This window comes from Phyllostomus hastatus, unplaced genomic scaffold (assembly GCF_019186645.2).
Source record: "Phyllostomus hastatus isolate PE091 unplaced genomic scaffold, TTU_PhHast_1.1 phas_contig_62, whole genome shotgun sequence".
Lineage (NCBI taxonomy): Eukaryota > Metazoa > Chordata > Mammalia > Chiroptera > Phyllostomidae > Phyllostomus > Phyllostomus hastatus.
In genome coordinates, this window is record NW_025333921.1 from 8366994 (window position 1) to 8385271 (window position 18278).

Genomic DNA, 18278 nt, shown 5'->3' on the forward strand with positions numbered 1-18278 from the left:
TGCCAAGATTAAAAAATACTATGTTGTTTACCTGAAGCTAGCATAATGTTATATATACATTATATCTCAATTTTAAAAAAATGAAAATCATAAACTGGTTTTCTTCTACTAAATTAATACCCAAATTTATGAAAGCTCAAGAAAAGGAAGGAAATTAATAATTGTCACAAACAGAGTTTCAAAATTGCATCTTCTTTTGACTTGGGGTCTCAGAGAAATTCTTAATATATATGTAATCATACTCATCAAAATTTCCAGCATGATTTGTATGAATTGCTATTTATAAAGCACTATCCCAACAATGGTAAAATATACTTTTTCAAAACACATACTTAAACTTGCACAGTGTTATATGTCAATTAGAGCTCAATAAAGTGGGAGTAAAAAAAGATAGATTATCATAAAGGGAGTGTCAAAAGTTTAAATATTGGAAACAGTAAAAGAATTTTCCTTGACCACTAAAATATTAAATATCAATAATAAATGATACCTGGTAAATCTCCAGACATTTTAAAATTAAATACTGCAAATTTAAATGATCTATGGGTGAAAAAAAATGAAAAGAGGTATTATAAAACATTTTTAACTAAAAATAAAAATATGTCAAATATGAAAGATGCATTTAAAATACTGTTTAAATGGAAATGTTTAAGTTTAAAGACATATATTAGGTAAAGAAAAAATATATTTAGAATTAATGATCTAATTATCTAGCTTATCTAAGCTTGGAAGTTATCAAATTCTATGACTTATAGAGATAAGCATGGAAATTGATAAAATACTAAATGGATAAGTGACAAAAACAAAAAAATTAAAACTTCCTTAAAATAATTAATGAAATTAATAAAACTTTAGATTTATTATGAAGAAAGTCACTGATATAATGGAATGAAAAATGCGGTATCATTTCTGATCCTAAGGATAGGTTAATATTTTGAACAATTTTATACCAAAATATTTAACAACTTTGATAAAATTGAAATTACTTGAAAGACAAAAACTACAAAACAGCCATGGGATAAAGTAGGAAAACTGAATAGTTCTATATAAATAAAATATCAAATAAATTGGATTTTACATTTATCACCTCTTTAAAACAATTTTATTGTATTTTTCCATTACCATTTAACCACCTTAAACTCCCCTCCACACCTAAATCACCACACTGTTGTCCATGTCCATGAGTCCTTTTTCCTTTTTGCTTGATCCCTCCACCCTCTAACCCACAACATCAGCCTGCACTCTATGAGTCTATTTCTATGTTGCTTGTTAAATCAGTTTGTTGATTAAATTCCACATATGAGTAAAATCATATGGTATTTGTCTTTCTCTGATAGGTTTATTTCACTTAGCATGCTGTTGCAAAAGATAAGTTCTCTTTTTATGGCTGAGTAGTATTACATTTTATAAATGTCCCATAGTTGTTTTATCCACTCATCTATTGATGGACACTTAGGCTGCTTCCATATCTTGGCAATTGAAAATAATGCTGCAATGAACATAGGGGTGCTTATATTCATTCAAATTAGTGTTATGGGTTTCTTCAGATATATCCTCAGAAGAGGGATTGCTAGTTGTAAGGCAGTTTCATTTTTAATTTTTTGAGGTACCTCCACACTGTTTACACTGGCTGCACCAATCTGCATTTGCACCAAGTGTGCAAATGCATTCCCTTTTCTCCACATCCTCTCCAGCACTTGTTACTTGTTGATTTATTAATGATAGCCATTCTGGCAGATATGAAGTGATATCTCATAATTTGCATTACTATGATGATTAGTTACATTGAGCATCTTTTTATATGTCTATTGGCCATCTACACATCCTCTTTAGAGAAGTATCTATTCAAGTCCTTATGCCATTTTTTAACTGGGTTGGTTGTTTTGGGAGGGCAGGTGATGAGTTTTGTAAGTTCTTCATAATTTTGATATTAACCCCTTATCAGATGTATTGCTGAATATGTTCTCCCATTCTGTGACTTGTATTTTTATTTTGTTTATGTTTTCCTTTACTGGGCAAACAATTTTTAGTTTAATATGTTCCCATTTGTTTATTTTTTTCTTTGGTTTCCCTTGCCTGGGGAAATATATCTGAAAAAATATTGCTACAAGCAATGTCTGAAATTTTGCTGCCTATATTTTCTTCTACAGTTTTTATGGTTTCGGGTCTAAAATTTAAGTCTTTAATACATTTTGAATTTATTAATGTGTGTGGTATAAAGGATGGTTTAGTTTCGTTTTTCTGTGCATATCTGTTCAACTTTCTCAATACCATTTATTGAATAAACTATCTTTAGCTCATTGTATGTGCCTGCTTCCTCTGTTGAATATTTACTAACTATAAAAGTATGGGTTTATTTCTGGGATACCTATTCTGTCCAATTGAACTATGTATCTGTTTTATGCCAGTACCATGAAGTTTTGATTACTATGGGCTTATATTTAACAATATAGTTTGATATTAGGTAGTGTGATTCCTCCAAATTTCTTCTTTTTTCTAAGGATTGCTGTTGCTATGTAAGGCTTTTTGTGTTTCCATATAAATTTTTGAAATATTTTCTAGTTCTGTGAAATACATCATTGGAATGTTGATGGAATTGTGTTGAATCTATAGATTGCTTTGGGTAGCATGGACATTTTGTTATTTTAATGCTTCCTACCCATGAAAACAGTATGTTCTTCTACTTATTTGTGTCTTCTTCAGATTTTTTCTTCAGTGTGTTATAATTTTTTAGTACAATTTTTTACATCCTTGGGTAGATGTTTTCCTAGATATTTTTTCCTTTTTGAAGCAATTGCAAATAGGATAGTTTTCTTACTTTCCTTTTCTGATAGTTCATTATTGGCATATAAAAATGCAACGGATTTTATCTGTTAATTTTGTATCCTGCTAATTTACTGAGTTTATTTTTCAGTTCTGGTAGTTTATTGGTGGAATCTTTAGGATTCTCTATGTAAGCATTATGTCATCTGCAAATACAGACAGTTTTACTTCTTCCTTTCCAATCTGGATAGCAATTATTTCTTCTTCTTGTCTGATTGCTGTGGCTAGGACTTCTAGTACTATGAAGAATAAGAGAAGTGAAAGTGAACATTCCTGTTTTTTTCCTAATCTTAAAGGGAACACTTGTAGTTTTTGCCCATTGAATATGATGCTGACAGTGGATTTGTCATTATGGCAAATGCCTTTTGTTAGCCTTTATTATTTTTAGGTATGTTTCCTTTATCCATACTTTCCTGAGAGTTTTTATTACAAATGGGTGCTGAATTGTATCAACTGCCTTTTCTGTATATATTGAAGTGATCATGTGGTTTTTATCTTTCATTTTGTTTATGTGATGTAGATCACATTTATTGATTTGCAAATGTTGTACAAACCTTGAATTCCCAGAATAAATCTCACTTGATTGTGGTGTATGAACTTTTTTATGTCTTCCTGTATTCACTTTGCTAATAATTTGTTGAGGATTTTAGCATCTATGTTCATTAAGGATATTGGTCTTTAGTTTTCTTTTTTGTGGTGTCTTTATATGGTTTTGAATTAGGATAATGTGACCCTTGTAAAATGATCTTGGGAATCTTCCCTTCTCTTGAAATTTTTGATATAGTTTGAAAAGATGAGGTGTTCTTGGAATGTTTGGTAAAATTCACCTGTGCAACCATCTAATCCAGGGCTTTTGTTAGTTTGGAGTTTTTTGATACTTCTTCAATTTTAGAAGGTGTAATCTGTCTATTCAGATTATCTGATTCTTCCTGATTTATTTTTAGAAGACTGTATTATTCCAGGAATTTATCTATTTCATCCAGGTTGTCTACTTTGTTGCCATATAGTTGTTCATCATATTTTTTTACTTTTAGAGAGAGAGGAAAGGAAGGGGAAAGGGAGAGAAATGTCATTGGTTGGCTGCCTCTTGCATTCCCCCAGTGAGGTACTTGGCCCACAACCAAGGTATGTGCTCTGACTGATAATCAAACTGGAGACGTTTTGGTTCACAATCTGGCGCTCAATCCACTGAGCCACACCAGACAAGGAAATTGCTCATAATATTTTCTTACAATCCTTTGCATTTCTTTGATGTCAGTTATTTCTCTGCTTTCATATATGATTTTATTTATTGGGCTCTTTATCTTTTTTTCTTGATAAGTCTGGTTATGTTTTGTCAATCATGCTTATCTTGTCAAAGGACCAGCTCTTGGAATCATTGATCTTTTGTATCACTTTTTATACTCAGTTTCATTTGTTTCTGTTCTGATTTTTATTATTTCCTTCCTTCTACTCACTGTGGGCCTTGTTTGTTGTTCTTTTTTGAGTTCCTTTAAGTATAGAGTTAGATTATTTATTTGAGCTTTTTCTTGTTTCTTGAGAAATGCCTGTAAGGCTATGACTTTCCTTGTAGCCTTTTGTTAGGTTGTTCCCTTTATCATTATTAGTGTTCTTATTTTACTCTTACTAAAGCCTTGGTTTTAAAGTCTATTTTGTCAGATATAAATATTGCTATTGCAGTTTTTTTCTTCCCATTTGTATAAAAGATCCTTTTTCAACCCTTCACTTTTAGTCTGTGTGTATCTTTTGATCTGAGGTGAGTTTCTTGGAGACAATATATACAGTGTTGAAATTGCATGCCTGGAATAAATCTCATTTGGTCACAGTGTATACATTTTTTTAGGTTCTATTTGTTAATATTTTGGAAGATATTTGCATTTAAATTTATGAGAGTTGTTAGTCTGTAGTTTCTTTTTGGGTTGTTTTTTCTACCTGGGGGGATTTACAGAATAATATTGCCTCATAATATGAGTTGGAATTTTTTTCTTTTTCAGATTTTTGGAAGAGATGGTATAATATTGGTTTTAATTCTCTTTTAAATGTTTGAAGACTTCTACAGTGAAACAGTACAGCATGAAGGGAGGCCTATTCTGATTATGTTTCATCTTGGTTGAGTTCTCTTCTTGTTTTTATTTTTCTGAATATAATCAATCACATCCATATATTAAAGAAGAATCATCATCTAATCATATCAATTGATGTTAAAGAAGATTTTGACAAAATTCAAACACCATAGATGTTAAAGAGAAAAATCTCATCAAAACTGGAATTGAGAAACTTCCTCAATTAATAAAGGACATCTATAAAAATACCCATAGCTAACATGTATATAATGGTAAGATGTTATATACTTCCCCCCAAGGAACAAGGCAAGAATTTCCTGGGTCTATGTTTGCTATTCATTCATTGTCTGTTATTCAAATACTTAATAGTCACTTAGAATGAACAATGACATGTCCTGAGTTTAAAGTGGCTATGCTCCTACATTCATGAAGTTTACAGCCAGGGGTTGGGGATACATGCAGCCTATTTGCATTTGAGAGAATTTTATAAACAAGGAATAGGTTCAGTAATCTATGCCTGTTAATAATGATAAAGGGATGGTGATTTCCTGGGTCACGTAGATCTTTATCACTTTTCTGATCAATACCTACTGCCAACACCATCCCTCCACTCTCAAAATGGAGCATTCCATTATCCCTATTGCCCTCACAAAAGGGACATATTGATAGCATTGCTGCCTGTGAGCAGTATACAAATGCCTAGTTATGTGGTTTTAATCTTATCTCCTGTTTATCAATACATCAATAATTATTTTCTGTCCAGAAGGCATCTATAATGGAGAAAGAAAGTGACAGACTATTGTGGTTGTTTGTTATGTAGAATTATATAATGAAAGTAATTAGAAGGAAAGGGAGTGATAAAGCATTTATCTTAAGCAGAAACTCATGTTTTCTTGTTTCAAATCCAAAGAAAATGCTTGCTCGTTGATATTAGGTAAGAAAGAGACAAATCTACCCATATCTTTTGTGTCATCCTATAGTTACAAGGAAGGATGCAAACACCACCCATCTATAATGGCAGTGGACATGTGTTCTTGCCTAACAGGGAAGAGGCATAGTTCTTTCATATATTTGACATGTTGGTTATCCATGCATCTCTTACCTATTGTGGGTTTTTAAATGAAGCTCTGAAAAATATCTTTTAAAATGTGTGTATTTCTATCAAAGCAGCCAAAAATAGTGCCCTAAGATGTGTTAATTTTTATATCTTATACACATAGTTTATATTTTATCACTTTAAAATATGGCATTTCTACTTTCCAGAAAAACAAGCAATACAGAACTTCAGTGATTTATGGGATGCCACATGTTATTGTGGTCATGAATTTATACAAACACTCTCTAAACATTAATACTGGTTTTCAAAACAATGCTGTAGGTGAAATTTTTGTAAAATATTTCTATACACATAAGCCCTGAGAAAGAAGGCTCTAAGAAGACAGTAGAAATGAGGTGTTAAGTTAGGACTTTTTGTTTTGGAGCACCAGTATAGACTCCAGAATCTCCGACCTAGAGTTTTAGGGAGGTCCAGGAGTGCAGAACTCTGTAACTCCTGCCATGTACCCTTTTTGTCCTAAGCAGCGTGCTATAGAGCACATCTCTTGCAGTCTAAGTGTGTTTTGGTTCACTCTGAAAACCAGGCTGAGGAGGGGTTACTCTGAAACATTACTCATTGCATGATGAAGGGAAAGAAAAACATGGTGAACCCCATACTGGCTGTTACAGGTTCTGTCCTGATGTGAAACATATCATTTCTCTTTAGGTCATACACCTGAGGCTACACCTGAATTCATCAGGACAGGAATGTATAATCTTCCAGCAAGGAGAGGCACCAGGTAAAGATAAACACAGTCCCCAACAATATGGGATTGGAATTAAATTTTATTCAAGATTCAGGAAAGAAAGAGTTCACAGAACAGTTTTAAAAGGACAGTGGAGAAAATCATAAGGTTTGATTCTGCTTATACGTCACATTGACTCATTATATTTTCCAAAAATGGTCATAATAATCTCTCTCAACCACTTGTTTTTCTAGAACATAACCACCCCCCTCAATAAATGGAGTGTAGTTAACAATAATGATCATCTTCATCATCATCATTTATCATTGGTATTGGGTCATTAATTTTGAGAAATGTACCATAGTAATGTAACATGTTAAAATAGGGGAAGCTGCGTATAAAATATATGGCAACTTTCTGTATGATCATTGCAACTTTTCTGTAAATCTAAAACTTTTCTAAAATAAAATTTTATTACTTTTTTTCTATCCTGACTAGAGTGGTTTAGTGAGTTGTGCATCATCTTGCAAACCGAAGAAGCATTCCTGGTTTGATTCCTAGTAAAAGCACATACCTGGGTTGCAGGCCAGTTCCCAGGTTGGGGGTATGCAGGGGCAACAGAATGGTGTTTCTCCCACATATCAATGTCCCTCTTCCTCTCTTTCTCCCTTGTTTTCTCCTCCCTAAAGAATATATAAATATTCTTAAAATAAAATAAAGTTTATTTTTAAAATATCAAAATGAACAGAAATAAATAAATAAATAAAAGTAATAATAGAGTTCAGGAAGAAAGAGGGTAATATCTCAAGAAAGCCATCTTGGTTGGGTATCTTTGGAATGGTAAAAACTCATAAAATTCTGAATGTGGGATCATAGGTAGGAAGCATTGTCTTGTATATCAATTGGTCAACAACAAAGCACTTTCAACTAGAAAACTTACCAGGAGAATGAAGAATTAGGGCTTAGGACAGAAGTTGCAGTAGGCTGGACACCTGACTTGTCTTCCAGTATGTGAATATGTACCCCAAATAAAGAAAACAATTCACAAAATCAAATTGTTAGTGGCAGAGTGCACTGTGCTAATGACTGGTTGCAGAGAAGAACTCTCCTTTTGAATGAGGGGTAGAAAAGACCAACAGTGAGTGCAGGCAGTTTGTGTTTAGGCATGTCTTATAAGCTTTTTTATAGTCTTAAGCTTAGAAGAGTGGTGTTTTTGCCACATTTCCAAACAATATTAGAAAGATGGCATAGTGGAAATTGTCTCTTAAAATGAGAACCATCATTAGACTGATGGAATTGCCATTTAAGTTTTGCAATGTTGAATAACAATCAGTTTTATCATGTGACTCAGTGTTACCATCTGTATAATAAAATAATATATTCCTATTTAATCATGTGACTCAGTTTTATCATTTGTATAATAAAAATAAGATACTCCTATGTAGCCATCATAGCATTGTATCATTGAAAAAGTAAGAAAATAAGCCGTGGCTGGCATAGCTCAGTGGATTGAACGTGGGCTGAGAACCAAAGTGTCGCAGGTTCGATTCTCAGTCAGGCCACATACCTGGGTTGCAGGCCATGGCCCCCAGCAACCGCACATTGATGTTTCTCTCTCTCTCTCTTTCTCCCTCCCTTCCCTCTATAAAAATAAATAAATAAAATCTTTTTTAAAAAGGTAAGAAAATAAACATGGATGTGTTATCAAGACAAAAAGAAAATATTATGACTTTAGAAAATCCCAAAGAATCAACAAAAAGACAACACCACCCCTGAAACTAATAAATAATTATAGTAAGGTTGCAGAATAAAAAACTACTATACAACAGTTTTTTGATAGCAGCAATGGACAATTGGAAATTGAAATTAAAAATACAAAGGCAAGTGGGATTTAATGATAGCTACTCACATAAGCATGTGAAGATGAGAGTTGGAGATATAGTTAAAGAATAGAGGACTATATTCTTTTTTTCCCCATAAGAGCAGTAATTGGAAAGAAATATATGACAATAATTTATTTATTCCTTCACCTATTTATTTAGTCATTATTTACTGATCTCTTAATAATGGTTAGTCAATGTGTTGATAGTTGAAAAAAGACATAATTACTTTTCTTAGAAAATTGTAACCTATAAGAGATATAGAATAAATATTAAATCTTTATATATGCAAAATATGTGTTATAAAATATTTCAAAATAAAATTCTACAGGAGTCAGGGGAAGAAAGTTTATAACTGTATAGCTAGATTAAATATAATGACTTTGAAGGGAGCAATGTTAGCAAAATTGTGGAAGAGAAAGTCCAAGATGCTCCCTCCCCTATTAAGAATTTAAATTAACAATACATGGACCAATTCCCTTTATGAGAAATCTAAAATCAGTGAAGAGGCTCCTGCACCCATAGCTGAGTGTGCACCCATTGAAACTGCTAGGAAAATGTGTGACACCCATTCTCCATACCTCCTCCCCCAGCACTGCACAGTGCAATGGATAAGAAAATCTCAACTCTCATCTTCTTTTGGAAACAAAGAAAGAAGACCAGACCATATACCCAATGTTCTGACTCTTTAGGAGAGTGTCAAAGAGACAGGCTCTGTGGTATGCTGAGAATGAAACTGCTAGTTTGAAATAACTGGTATATTACACCCACCAGAGAGTCTTGCATGCAGAGGAGCACAAATCAATCAAAAACAACAACTCCCAGCTGCTTTTTGTGGAGAGAAAAAGTGGAGTGTGCCTCCAACTCTGTGTCTTTTGGGGGAGTGAGAGGCTGCCTTTCCCAAAGGCTTTTGTATTGTTTGTCTCTGAATGCTGATGGAATCAGTATACTTTGGATGCCTGGGAGCAAATGAGAACAAAAGAGGGGAGGGAGGTTTGTTTGTGCCTTGCTCCTGCTCCAGAGGACACATGGTACAGCAGGCAGAATTTGATTAGCTTGGCGGATTCTATACCCAGGGAGAAGAGATATAATGTGTGTCCAATATTCTGGTTTTATGGACGACCGTCTGTCCCAAATCTAAGAGCTGGAATGAAAGCATGCCAAGTTGGGAGTCACTGAGAACAAAAGTGACTTTGGATCTGTATGAACACATATATATGCCTGCTACAGTCCTTCACTCTGTGATCATAAGAAAACTCCCAGCTCCTGGCTCCCACTTGGAAAGAGAAAAAGCTTAAGTTCACATCTACCATCCTGGCTTTTCAAGGGATGTCTGAAGGGCTGATTTTTTTTTTGTTTATTGGAAGGGCTGATGGCACCCAGAACACTCTAGATCCTGAGGCCTACTGAACTGTAGCCATCTACTGCTTTACAAAGCCAGCAGCACTACAGACAGACGCCAGAGAGAGCAAGAGATCACAGTGCGTAAAAAGATAAATTGGTAAAGCCAATACGACTGGACATTTACAAGCACATGCCCAGGGAAGCCACATATACAGAAAACTATGAAAGGCCCTTAGAATTTCTAAGCAGCTGTCCATTGAAGGTATTTCCCTATGAATGCAGACAGGGAAAGAAGGCTGTTTTCTCAAATGCACACATACCAACGCAAAATTATGAGAAACTCAATTGAATAGGAAAACTGCTCAATCAAAGTAACTTAATAAATCTCTAGAAATTAAACATAACTAAATAGAGGTCTATGAATTATGTGAAAAATAATTTAAGATAATCATTATAAAGATACTTATCAAGTTAAGGAAAACATGCATTAACAAAATGAAAATTTCAACAAAGAGATAGAAAATATAAAAAAGACTCAGAAGTTTTGGATCTCAAGAATTGAATAACTACACTGAAAGGTTCATCAAAGGGGTTCAAGAGAAAAATTGATCAAATAAATAAAAGTAAGCAAATCTAATACAAGTCATTTGAAATCATCTAGTCAGAGGAACAAAAAGAAAATAGAAAAAAAGAACAATAAAAAATCCCTAATAGATATATAGAATACCACTGAATCAACCAATATACAAATATACATACTGTTTACAAAATATACATTATATATATTATATGTATTTATACAATACATATTATATATTATATACATATATACACACACACATTTTTGTATCACAGAAAGTAAAGAGAGAAGGGAGTGAATGCTTACTTGAAGAAATAATGTTACAAAACTCAAATCTGGAGAAGGAAATGGACACCCAGATTCAAGAAGCTCAACAGACAAAAAATAGATGAACCTAAAGAAATTTATAATGAGATACATTATAACAAAATTGTCAAAAATCAAAAACAAAGAATAAAAAAATGACAGGTGTACAAGAAAGATTCCAATAAGACTATCAGTGGATTTATTTGCAAACCTTCTCAATCAGATGTGAATGGGAGAATATATTCAAAGTGCTCAAAAAGAAAAAAAAAACAGCCAACAAGAATACAAGAATATCTGGCAAAGTATCCTTCCATAATGAAAGAGTAATAAAGATGTTGCCAGGTAAAAGCTAAGGGAGTTTATCCACCCCTAGACCTGACTTAACATGAAGTGCTAAAGGGAGTCTTTTATTTTATATAGGTATGTTTTATAGCAATATGAAAGTATTGAAATAATTTGAGACATTGATGGCATAAAATGTGTGTGAAAGGGGAAGAAGTGAAAATATGTTTTGCATGTAATTAAAATTAAATTATGAGTTGAGAATAGATTTTATAACTATAATGTGTTTTATATAAGCACTATTATAAACATAAGAATACCTATAGAAAATATACAAAAGAAAAATGAGAAAGAAATGTATGTTACAAGACAAAATGATGGAATAGGAAAGGAAAAAGTAAGAGAGGGAAAGACAGGAAAAAATGTTATTGCACAAGGCAGACAGAGAACAATGAACAAAATGGCAATAGTAAGTCTTCCCTATCAGTAATTACTTTAAATATAGATTAAATTCCCCAATGGAAAAAATAGATTACCTGATTGAATAAAAAACAAGACTAAAGTATAGGCTGTCTACAATACTTTTGAATTAAGAATACAGCAAGTCAAAATAAAAGAGTAGAAAATATATTCCATGTAAATGATATCTAAAGTGGATATCTGTGGCCACCCTATTAGAGAAAAACACTTTAAGTCAAAAACTGTCTTATGATGCAAAGAACAACATGATATAGTGATAAAAGTAACAATTTACCATGAAGATATAGTAATAAGAAATATGTATGGACCTAGTAGAGCACCCAAATATGTGAAGAAAACATTGAAAGAATAGAAGGGAAAAATAAAAATACAATAATAGTATGAGATTTTTATACCCGACTTTCAATAATGAACAGAACATTCTGCCAGAAGATCTAAAAGGAAACAGAGGACTGAAATAACACAGTGGAGCAACTGAACATAACAGACATATATGAAATATCCCATTCAACAGCAACAGAATACACTCTCTTCTCAAGTGCACCTTCTGCATTCTCTGAGATAGATTACATGTTAGGCTACAAAATAAGTCTTAACAAAATAACATAATACCAAGTATATTTCCCACCGCCATAAAATAAAACTCGAAGTCAATAGCAGAGAGAAAACTAAAACACACAATATGTGGCAATTAATTATCAGTGTCTGGATCAACCAATCAGTCAAAGAAGGAATCAAGGGAAAGATATGACATGCCAAATATATAGCGTGCAGGAATAGCAGTACTAAGAAGGAATTTATGGCAATAAATGCCTACAAAAAGAGATCTTACATAAACAACTTTACACAAGGGACCAGAAAAGAAAAAGAACAAACTAAGCCCAATATTAGAAGAAAGAAATAAAGATTAGAGAAGATATAAATGAAATAGAAACTAGAAAGATAATAGAAAAGATTAATGAAACTAAGAGGGTTTTTTTTTAATGATTAACAGGATTGGCAAAATTTTATCTAGATTAGCCACACACAAAATTAAGGGGACTCAAATAAATTTAATTATAAATGAAATGGGAGACATCGCAACTGATAGCACAAAAATTCAATGGATCATAAAGGTTCACTGTGAAAACCCTAGACTCTCCTCACATGGCCCTAGTTTGCTCTGCCCTCCCTCTGCCAGAGCCTGGGGAAAGTGGCTGCAAACAAAATTTTGTGTGCTGGCCCTTTAACAGGCTCTCTGTGCCTCTAGCAATCTCTCCCTGGTGGACGGAAACCTCATTGCTTTTCACAGACAGATGTTATTTGGGTTCCTTTCTTAGTTCTGGTGTTCTAGCCTGGGGAGCCCAGTTTGGGGTTTAGATCCCACACTTCTTAGGGGAAACCCCCCAGCCACTGAAGTATCCTTCCAGAACTTCAGCTGTTACCATTGCAAGCCCAGTCAGCCCTCTTGCACCTCTTCTGCACTCCCTGCCAGTCTCCTTGTGGTGGTGTGGTTTCTTCCATAAGTCCTGGATTATAAGGCTTCTTTCCAGCTAGTATTCAGTTAGTTGTGCAGGATGATTTTTCTATAATTTAGTTGTAATTTCGGTTTGGTCCCTGGAGGAGGTTAGTATAGCTTCTAATTACTCCTCTGCCAGCTTGGGTTGGATTTCACTTTAAAGGCTTTTTACCTAAGTAGTTTGGATTCAAGTGGCTTTTGAGGTGAATCACAATACCTTTAAGTAAGAAATGATCTCAATATTAACAGAAACTTTTTCAAAGTAAAAGAGAAGCATAAAACATACTCAAACTCAATATATAAAACCACTATTGTGAAAATATGAGAAAAATATTAACAAAAAGCTAATGACAGCTATTCCTCATTAACACAGACACAAAAGAAACCCTTAGCTAAATATTAGTAAGGACATATGTAATTTATACCACAATAAAAGTGATTTAAAATTTTAGCATATCATATCTAGCATATCTATAAAAGTAATGTTATGATCAACAGGAATTTATCCAAGAAGTATATGGTTGCTTGAAAATATGACACTAAATCACTAAATTAAGAAAAATAGCATAACATCTCAGATGCAGAAAAGATGTTAGACAACATTCAAACTGAGAAGAGAAGGGATTCTCCTTAACCTAATAAAAGCATTGTATAAACAATATATACCTAGTGTCGTATGTAATGACAAGAGACTGGCACTTACACTCAGAAGTCAAGGCCATGATGTCTAGTCTCATCACAGCTGCTTAACATGTTACTGGAGGCCCTATTCATTGCAATAGGAAAAAAAAGTAAATAGGAAAGGTCACACACACACAAAAACTTTGAGGAATAAATAAAACTGTCTATTTAAAGAGGTCCATAGATATCTATGTTCATAGATGGTCAATCAAGAAAAATGAAATGTATAAAAATCTTGTTTCTGAATGATCATAGCAACATTTTCATAATACACCATAATCGGCAATAGGCTAAGGGTCCATCAATAGAAGAGATGACCAAATTGTGTTTTACTTATTTAATAAAATAATACTCAGGAATAAAATACAACAAATGACTGATATTCTTAATTTTTCAAAAGTAAGGTGTTAATCAAAAGAATTCAAACACACAAAAAGTACAAATTGGATAAATTTGTTTTTATGAAATAATGGGAAGGCAAGACTAATCTACACTGATAAAAAATGCATGAGTTTTGAATAAAGTCAGGTGTTGAAAGTAGTGATATATTGAATGTAGCATGGATACATTACTTTTTAAGGATGATGGAAATATTATATACTTTTTTCTACTATGATGGTTATTTGGGTTAACATATGTGTCAAATATACAGAACTGAGCACTTAAAATCAGTATATTTTATTGTGTGCAAATTAGGCCTTAAAATTGACTTTAAAATCTTTTTTAAAATGACTATGACATAGTCCCTAGCCTTCAGGAGGTAATAAAAAGGAAACATATACCTTTACTGTTTCCAAATTAAATTTAAGTCATCATGACAGGGAGTAACAAACTCAAGTCCTGTGGTTCATCTGTAGCCTGCAGGTGTTTAAAAGAATGTATTCAAGTATTTTCAGTTGGAATAGGTTCCCTCTACTTCAACTCACTGCCCACAATTTCCTATTTTTAAAGCTTTTTGGCTTCAAATATGTGTGATAATCTGCTGGCTATTAAAGATATTGGAATATGTAGCTTCTGAATTTTGGCAAACTATTTCCATTTTATGCTTGCTCCCATAATCAAAAATAGATTCCACCAAATTCCAGAAGTTGGAACAACCTGCTGTTGTATGACTGCTCACTCTGGATATTTTCCCTTAACCTTAGATCGTCCTATGTATTTGTCATTATATAAGCAGGTTCTTGGGCAATACGTTTATATGTTTCATTCAAAAATTCTAAGAAATATGTTACTATCTCACTTATTTGTCATATAGTCATGCACATATTTAAGAAGACTTTTTATTTTCACTTAATGTGCAATACTTCGATGTATGTTTATGTATGAGAGTTTTCCTATACATTTTAAGTACTTGTAATGTGAATCAACTTTATTACCTATTACATGTTTCCTAGAATGTGGACTACTTTAGATTAATATATTGATTAGATACAATTGCATAGATTTTGAATTATATCCAGAATTCTTCATGTTAGAGAAATCACATCCAAATGCCACTGTGTTTGTCTGGAGAGCATCTGGACATGACTGTGGAATCCACAACAAATTGTCCTGTGCAATTATTTTGTTTCTTTTTCAGGCATATTTTGAAAATATAAATTAAAATAAAAAGCTTTAGAGATTCAAAGAAAATATTCAGTGGAAATGAATTTTGGTTTACTATTGTCTACTTTTACATGACTAGTTATTAATAGCACAACAGATTTCCTTGGAAGTCTTCTTGTGTTTGTTTGGAATGTTTCTCCTTGTAGAAGGCAGATCTCATTTCTGAAAGTGGTGCTCAATATCCATTATGAAATAGAAATAAGTGAACAATTAAGCCCATGTGAAAAACTCACAGAAAGAAAAAATTTCATTAAATTCAGTGTTGAAGGGAAAACATTTGCCAAGTCACAAGAGATTTATTTGGGTTTGCTACAACCAATGGTGCTAATTCTAAAAATCCATTTACATATTAGTGCTATCAAAAGTCCTTTTGTAACTTCTATGGATTTATTTCCCATTATTTATTTATAAAAGTAAGTGCATGAAAGTGGTAATTGACAAATAGGCTTTGATGCATTGAAATTGTCAGAGATTGTATTTTCAAGCCAAATAATTATGTTCTTTGCAGCATTATTTACAATAGCCAAGATTTGGAAGCAGACCAACTGCCCATCAATAGATGAGTGGATAGAAAAGCTGTGGTACATTTACACAATGGAATACTACTACTTGACCTTAGAAAAGAATGAAATCTTACCTTTCGTGACAGCAAGTATAGACCTGGAGAATATTATTTAAATGAAATAAGCCAGTCAGAGAAAGACAAATACCATATGATTTCACTTATGTATAAAACCTAATGAAAAAAATAAACTCACAAAATAGAAACAGACACATAAATACAGAAAACAGACTGAGAGCTGTCAGAAAGGAGGGGGGTTGGGGCACACATGAAAAGGTGAAGGGATTAAGCAAAGAAAAAAACTCACAGAAACAAGTGTATGGTAATCATCACAGGGAAAGTGGTATGGGGAGGTAGAAAAGGGTAAAGGGGGTAAAAGGTGATGGAAGACTTGACTTGCAGTGTTGATACACACAATGCCATATACAGATGATGTATTTTATAATTGTATACCTGAAACCTACATAATTGTATTAACCACTATCACACAAATAAGTTCAAAATGTTTTTTAAAAAAGCTTCTCTTTCTAAACATTGTTAATCTGTTATTATATAACTAGTAGAAGCTTGATCGATACACATAAACCCATCTTCATAAAAATGAAAGCTAATATTCTCCATTTAGTAATCAAATACATATTTTATTTAGATTTTTGATAGCTTTAATATTTCACAATACTTTTGTTTCTTAAGGAAATAAAACATTATTAAATAAAAAATATAAATTGCTAATATAATCTTTGGTATTCTTTTAATTATTCATTGCTAAAATAATTTATCTTAAGAGATCATGTATTATAAGAACTGATTTCCTTAAGAAGAATGAGAGATGACAGGAGTAAGAGGAAGCTACAGTAAACTCCTCCCAGGACCAATCTGGAATTACAACTAAACTGAAAAAAAAATCATGCAGAATAACCAACTGGACACTAACTGGAGAGAAGCTTTCTACCACAGGCAGATGGAAGAAACCACTTCACCACAACATGACTGGTAGGAAGTGTAGAGGAGACATGAGAGAGCTGGCTGGGCTCCCACAGATGGTAGCTGAAGGGCCGGACATATATTTCAGTGGCCAGGGGGTTTGCCCAAGAAGAGTGGGGCCTAAACCCCCAAGCAGGGCTCCCTATCCTATAGCACCAGGGACAAAAAGGAGACTTGATAACATCCACCTGTGAAAAAAAAAAAGCAGCAGGCTTTCTCTCTGCCAGGGACAAACAGCTGTAGACACAGAGAGCCTCTTAAAGAGCCAATATACAAAATTTCATTTTCAGCCACTTATTCTAGGATCTAGCAAAGGGAGGGCAGAGTGGATTAAAGATGCTTGAGGAGAGCCTGGAGTTGGTGGTTCTGGGGATAGAACTGAAGGAACGGCCACCAGGATGCCTGTGCTGAGTCATTCCAGTGCTGCAGGAGCCACCTCTTTCAGGCAGAGCACTACTCTATGAATGAGCAGTGCTGAGCATCAGTGTGAGGGGGAGCAGACATGCAGGAATTACTCTGCCCTGCTCTGTGGTGCTTAAACCCAGCAAATGAATACAGCTTGCTTATATCAGCAACTGATCAGTTAATGAATGATTTATTTAACAACTAAAGGGGAAAATACAAAGAAGCAACCAAAATGGGAAGAAACAGACCCCAAATGAAAGAACACAGAATTCTTCAGGAGAACTATATGAAACTGGGGCAAGCAACTTATCAAATAGAGAGTTTAGAGTAATGATTAAAAGAGTACTCAACAGCATGAAAAAGACATAGAAACCGTAAGAAAGAACCAGGAACAAGTACAAAACGGACAAAAATAGGGGGCGAGGTAGGAACGGGAGGGAGGTGGAGAGGGTTGGGGGGTGGGCTAGGATGGGAGTAAAAGGCAGAAAACTGTACTTGAACAATAAAAATAAAAAATTGAAAAAAAGAACCAGTAAGAAATAAAGAATGCAATATCTGAGAAAAATAACACATCAAAGGGAATAAACAGTAGGTCAGATGAAGTAGAGGATAGAATCAGTGTTTGGGAAGACAAGGTAGAAAAACACACCCAGGCAGAGCAGCCAAACAAACAGACAAAACAAAAAAGAATTTAAGAAAAAGAGGTGAGCTTAAGAAACATTTTGGGCAACATGAAGTATAACATCAAATAACATGATTTCACTCATATGTGGAATCTAATGAACAAACTGACCTAATAAGCAAACTCAAGACAGACTCATAGATGGAGAGCAGATGTCACTTATGGGGGCTGGGGGCAGGTTGGGAGTGAAGGGACAGCAGAAAGAAAAAAAAAAAACCTCATGGACATGGACAACAGTGTGGTGATTGCTGAGGGGAGGGGCATATAAGAGGACTAATTGGTATGGAAAAAAAAACAATAAATATTAAAATTTAAAAATATG